This window comes from Echinops telfairi, unplaced genomic scaffold (genome assembly GCF_000313985.2).
Source record: "Echinops telfairi isolate 266 unplaced genomic scaffold, ASM31398v2 ScPeMD7_18;HRSCAF=68, whole genome shotgun sequence".
Taxonomy (NCBI): domain Eukaryota; kingdom Metazoa; phylum Chordata; class Mammalia; order Afrosoricida; family Tenrecidae; genus Echinops; species Echinops telfairi.
Window position 1 is genome coordinate 79,920,017 of NW_022103915.1, and position 7,261 is coordinate 79,927,277.

At 38.8% G+C, this 7,261-nt stretch overlaps 1 pseudogene; it reads left to right on the forward strand.

The window, feature by feature from the left end:
- The first annotated feature begins 1,348 nt into the window (after nucleotides 1-1,348).
- LOC101643773 lies at nucleotides 1,349-2,352 on the forward strand (annotated as a pseudogene).
- The last annotated feature ends 4,909 nt before the right edge of the window (nucleotides 2,353-7,261 follow it).

The window sequence follows — 7,261 nt, forward strand, 5'->3', positions numbered from 1 at the left end:
CCCCTCCCATTACTGAAGTACCTATAGTACAACCCTTTCCAATGACATATGTCTTTACCTGTAATTAGGGGACTTGCACACACACCCACCAAAGGTATATATAAGTCTTGGTTAACAATAAAGAGATCTCTCTGCCCCAGTAGCTCTCTCTCCTGGTCCTTGCTCCCCTGTCCCCTCTCCCCTTCTCTTCCTTCTCCTCCCCCTCTCTCCTGCCCTCTCATCTTTCATCTCCACGTGGACCACCAAGTGGGGCTGAGGTGAACATGCTACCATGAAATGTGTCTGACTCCATTATTTCAATTTCTCTTATTCTGTATGATTTTACTATAATATTTACTTATTATTGCTGTACAATCATGCCTACTGGACCGTGATGATGTGTTAGGGACTGGCTCCCCTGACAGGAAAGTGTGCATCAGGGTTGTGCAAAACAAAAAGATCTATTACCATGTTAATGGAGAGGCAGGCTCAATAGTATAAAACATGTCGATACTATCCAAAGTGATCAACAGATATAATACAATGCCAATCCAGATTTCAAAACCATGCTTTAAAGAATTTGGAAAATTAATCACCAACTTTATATAAAAAGGAAAAGAGAGCTTGGATAAACAAAGCATTACTAAAGATGATAGAAAGTAGGAGGCCTCACACTTCCTGATCATACACAGCCCTGGTCATCAGAAGAGCCTGATACTGGTACAGTGACAGGCATAAGAACAAATGGGACAGAATTAAGACCCCAGAAGTAAATCCATATACCTGTGGATTGCTGATGTTTGACAAATTACCAAAACACATGAAATGGGAAAGAGCCAGTATCTTTAACAAATGGGGCTGGCAAAACTAAAAATTCTTTTGCTGAAAATGAAACAGGAGGCATATCTATACCACATATATAAAGCCAACTCAAGATGATTCAAATGTAAAATCTAGAATTATGAAGATCAACAATGAAAAAATAGGGACACCTTTAGAGGCCCTAACACCTCACATAAAAACACTACCAAACTTAAGGAAAAACACACAAACAGCTGAAGACAAACTAGATGACTAGGAACTACTAGTCCAAAATAAGACGGTTATGTGCATCAGAACATGTCACTGAGAGAAAGAAAGATTAAAAAGGAGCCCACAGATTGGGAAAACATAACCGGGCAATGAAATTTTGGACAAATGACTGATGGCTTGAATTTACAGAAAACTTCAACACCTCAACAGCAAAATTATAAATAATCCAATTTTAAAAATGGCAGACAATGAACAGGCAAAAACTTGGAAAAACCCAGTCAGGAAGCCGCTGCTGTTGAAATGGGTTTTCATCCTTGTGAGTCATCACCACTCGCAGATGTGCAGTCCGGTTCCTTCCTCTTCCAAAATCAGCAGGGCACTTCTCAAGGATCAGCTGATCCAGAATCTTCTTAATGAAGAACAGAGCTCTCCCCACTCCCTAATCAGATCACACTTGTTGGGGTTGGTGTTACTGGCATGTTTTGTGCCATCGGCATTTTTATAAAGGGCTTGGTAGATGAACTCACTCTTGTTAATGTCATGGAAAACAAATTGAAGGGAGAAATGATGGATCTCTAACTCCATAGCCTTTTTCTTAGAACACCAAAAATTGTCTCTGGCAAAAGACCATAATGTAACTGGAAATTCCACCTTGGTTATCAACACAGCCAGCTCGTGTCAGTAAGAGGGAGAAAGCAGTGCAATTTGGTCCAGCGCAACCTGCACATCTTCAACTTCATCATTTCTAATGTCGTAAAGCACAGCCCACACTGCAGGTTGTCTGTTGCTTCTAACCCAGTCAATAACTTTTACCTATTTTGGCTCAGAAAATAAATGTCTTTCTCAAGAACCCTGTTATTGGAAGGGGTGGCAATCTGGATTCAGCACTGTTCAGTTACCTACTGTGGAGAGGCTCAGAATCCACCTATTAAACTCTTGTGGATGGGTCCTTGGAGTGAAATGCATGTTGTTGGTACCTCCCCACCAAAAAAACAAACAAAAACAAACAGTGGAAAGAGGTTCACAAACAGGTGGTAGACAATGCTTAGGAAGTGATCAAACTGAAAGGCCCTGGGGCTCTCGGTAGCAGGCTTGGCAGAAAGTATAATGAAGAATCTTGGGTACGTACATCCAGTTTCCACCATGATTAAGAGAATCTATGGAATTAATAACAATAGTGCCTCAGTCTTTCATGCATCTTGAGACAGAATGCAATCGCAGATGTTGTGGGAGTGACTGGGACGCGTAGGGAAGCGGCTCTATTGAAGAGAAGTTACATTTTGGGAAATCCAGAAGGTGCTGCAATTTGAAAGTCTTCTCTTGTACCACTTCACTCTTTAGGCTAAAAATGGAATTTAGTTGGGGGTTGTGCATGTTGTTCATTTTACCTGATCTGTGATTAAAGTAGTAAAATTAGGAAAAACACTAGTTTTCTACAGTTAAATCTGGGGATTGTCCATAATGCCTTACAGCTGCATCCTGATAGCAGATAATACTTACCATGTCTAGTTCTAAATTGGTTAGTTTAAAATTGTTCTACCACCTCTGCAACACCACTGCCAATGTGTTTACTGTGTGTTATATAACTTCTGCTAACTTCACACAACGTGCCGAGTTCAGCCTTTTCCCCCACCACATCCTAGGCTCTATTATGTAAATCCAACACTGCCTGTCTTATGCATCATTGTCTGAATAGAACTTATTTTGTGCACAATATTTTTCAGAGTAGTGTATATTGCTCTATATTGTAAAATGTCTACATATAAACAATGTAACTATCTTTCATACCAACTAAAACACCAAACAACCATGGTAGGTGAGAAGGAGAAAAAAAATCAGCCATAAAAATCCTTGTGATTCTTTTACATTAGAGAAGCACAAATCCAAACAACTAGATGTCATCTTATTTTAGCATCAATAGCAAGGTTAAAACAAAACAAACACACACACACAAAATGCTGGTGCGAGTGTGGAGAGACTGGAACCTTCATAGAGCCCAGCAATCTTACTATTTGGTATTCATCCGAGAGAGATAAGAACTGTGAAGTAATTTGATATATGGACACCCATGTTCATCATTACACTACTCAAAATATCAAAAAGAAGTGACCAAGCAAATTTCCCATCAAATGAAGAATTAAAAACCTATGGTACATGCACACAATGGATTAATATGCAACATTACAGAATAACAATGGATCTGACAAGCATCTCCTCACATAGATCAATCTGAAGGGCTTTATGCTGAGTGAAATAAGTCAACCAACAAAGGACACGTATTGCATGAGGCCTCTATTGTAAAAAGTTTTTTTTTTTTAATGTTCACACTAAAAATACCCCACACAGCATCAAATTATTTTATATAACCGAGGGTGTGAGGGAAAAGGATTACTGGGATAGAGAATAGACACATATTCATATGGATGCAGAGGAAGGCAATCTACACTAAGAGGGATGTCAACAAATATGATGGATCCAGAGAAAGGCAATGAAAGGAATACAAATTCAAAATGCAAAAGAGGTAAATGCTCTTCTCTCTTCAATCCTGTAATAATGGAGCTCTGGTCTTTCTGTTGTGCAAAAAAAAAAAGTGGGGAAGACAATTTTTTTTCAATGGGGGAAAATGACTCACTATACTTCTATAGATCCCAAGGGGAGAGTATGCCTGGTGTGAGCTCCAGAACCTGGGAACCCAGGCCAGGTACCATAGAATACTGGGATATTGGACCCTGGATTTTTGATGTGCCAAACATACTCTAAAGGCCATACCAGAGGGTTGTGATGTGGAAATCCAAGTAGGTGAACATGGCTGTACCTGAGAAGCACTCGTAGGCTGAGGATTTAAGGCCAAAACTACATGCTGTGGGAAGAAGCAGGAGACAGTTATTCCACGAGTACTGACCTGTCAGTAGGCAGACTACCATTTACTTACCACTTCAATGACCTGCTTGTTTCTTAAGATGTGTATCTGGCAGACTTATTCAGTCTGTATGTTGAGTGAATAATCTGAGAAGATTGAATGATGAAGAAGAGCAGGATATTGGGAATGGAGGAAAATGCATTAACAGCCTGTGATATGCAGATAACATATCACAACCTTGCGTGCTGAATGTGTAGAGGACTTGAAGGCCTTCTCAACTTCCAAAACGCCAGAAATCAAAAATATCAAAAATACATAGCATAATTTCTTTATTTTCTTAATAAATAGTATATTTCACGTTATGTTGGAGTTTTGCTTGACCAACTATATTTGCCTAACATTTTGATCACACTTTTATTTTTTCCAAGTAAGAGGCATTGGCAATGAAGCAGTGCTGTTCCCTGAACTATAAAAACCCTACAGAAATTTAGAGTTCAGCAATAGAGAGTTCAGTAAATGGCAAATGTGTATCATTATTGTTTCATTAATCAGTTTTCAGATTACAGAAACATTCATCAAGGTATGTTAGAGCCTGAACGGATCAAACATTTATTCCATCTTTATATTGCATTAGGTGAAGAAAAAACATCAAAGAGAGGTTCTCAAAATCAGCCCCAACATGAAGATACTGTCTTTGAATTCCTACCAAGAAGCCCTCCATGTTTCAGGTCAATCTCTATTAATTGTAGTGTCTGGGTCCAGAGTAAAAAAAATCAAGATTCATATTACAAATGCCTAATGCATCACACATCTAGCTCCACCTGTGAGCATCTTGCATTTACTAAGATCTTGAACTCCCTTTAAGGACACTTACTACTAAACACACTTCTCTAACAAGGCATGTTGAAGGCCCTCTCTAAATTAAAAAAGGAGAATAGCACAAAGTTGGGATGAACACTTTGAGTGTCTTAGGGCAGTCAACTTTAAACGAAAGATACCCTTTCAGTGGTTTCCTGGGCAGAAACTGTTGTTTTCTCCTTACTTTGCTTTGAGAGCTCACAATCCCCCATCATTAGGCCTGGGAAACCCAATGTGGCTAGTCTAACATTTTGATATAACTTTAGTTTGTTATTAAGCATCAACATTTTTGTTTATACTTGGACATAAGAGGAAAATAAAATAGTCTTTATGTCTGTGTGTTTGTAATTTGCAGAGGATCTGTGAAGCATGTGGCTGTTGGAGCCTTTTTCTAAAAGCAAACCCATTGTCATCTGGTCAGTTCTAGAGCAGAGGGGCACTGTCGGATAGAGCAGAACTGCCCGCTTGAGTTTGTGAGGCTACAATTGGTTTTGGGAGCAGAAAGCTTAAGTTGCAACTCGTAACCAATTACACTACCTGGGCTTCTTTATCAAATAGCGGTACGGTCTTAATTTCTAATGTTTCTAAAATTCTTGAAATAGTTTTATTATAGCAATAGCCACAATGAACTCATAAAACTTTCAGACTTTTTGTATACATGCATTACTCACGTATATGTAAAATTGCGTGTAGTTATTGAATAACAGATGACATAGATTTATTTATTTTCAAATTGCTATAAGCACATGATTAACTGATGAAAAGACCTTTCAAATTCATCGCTGTGTTCTTTCCCAGCCAGGGAATGGTTCATTCACCTTCATGAAATGATCACTGAAGATAAGGGTGCTATAGTAAAGTGTGGTGAAGAAAGCAGATGGTGCCCTGCTATCAATCAGAATAGTGTCTGGGGTGTTAAAGGCTTTTATTCAAACAGGCAGCCATCTAAACAAGGAGTCATTTGGGGTTCACGTGGAAAAGGCATACCAGCTTGTGTGATCCAAAGATGTCAATTACAACATTTTAATGTGGCGAGGAGAGAAGCATCAGAGCAAAAATTACTAACACCCAACTTTCCAATATTTCAAACCCAATCTGTGGAGGGCTATAGGGGATGATGGGAGCTTAAAATGCATCTGCAGAGTCTCTAGTCAGACTAAGCCACTGGCAGATCCTCTCTAGCCACAGGCAAGAGTCTTGAGCACCCTTATTATCAGGCAGAGACCATTGTAATCTTGATTACTTGATACTTGGCCAGTTGAGTACCCCACAGTCATGACCTGTTGTATCTGGGTGCTAGTATCTCTTAGAGGTTCCATGACAGAAACTTCTTCCCTGGATTTTTGAATGTTGTTGGGAGTCTTTTACTTCTTATCATTATTTGTATTTTTGTCTGTTTACTATTATGTTTTTATCTTACCACCTTCCCGCAATTTTGTTTCTTTATTGCTTTCTGTTGGGTCTCCCAACTGTGAAGCATAGGAGGAGTGGATACATAATGATAATAACAGATACAAAGGGTTATTGGGAATACACAGGTGTGGGGTAGATGATAGGGAGGGTCCACGGATTTGGGGAGCAAATAATGAAGATGGGATGGGGAAGGGAACACCAACACAGACTGTGATAGCAGAGCTCATTTTAGAGGCGATTTAACCATGGGGAGTGTGCTCTAAAATTGATATGTGGGTGATTGTTCAATTCTCCTTGACATGATTGAATGATTCAACCATTCAATTATATAATATGTAAATTACTTGCCAATAAAACTGTTGGGGAAAAAAGAAATAATCATAGTTGTTAAACTTTAAATCAAAGCAGCAATCTATTCATTACATTTGTTGGCAGAAATTTTTGAGTCACTGTAAATGTATAAGAAGAAAATGTCTCCAATAACCGTTAATACAAATTACAGTGTACTCATGAATGTTTTGGCTGAGGGTAGTTTTTCCAATGTTGATGCCTATAATTACTGCAAAATTTACCGCATTTGGATTAATTAGTCTAAATGCAAAAAGGAAGAATGCATGTTCTTTCAAATCCTAGAAGCTAGAATTAGAATAATTGTATTTAAACTTGGTCCCAGTTATAAGAAATATCATTAGGTTGTCTGTCCTTGAAATTTAGTCAGTCCCATCCTCTGTTTAAATCTGATTTTGCAAAGCGAACTCAAGTAAGGAAACAAAGAGAAATTCCTCTTTCAGCATCATCTCCTGACAGTATATGATAAACAGCATCATTTACAGGTCTCTGCATCATACCATTTACATTTAGAAGGAAGAAATATGCTGATTAAGCTGCCATTTGGGCCAGGTCTTCCAGTTATTACTATGTTAAGTCTTTCAGTCTTTTGGTTTTAAAGCCTCAGGCATACCTAATCATAACACGCCAGAAGCAATAAAACCACTAGAACGAGTGGGGCTGTTTACTTCTGACATATTGTAACATCTCTGAGCCAGCAGTGGGCCAAAAGCATGTGTGAGTATTATCTCTGGATTGACAGCTCAGCACCCAAGAGCTTCTTCTTCTCCC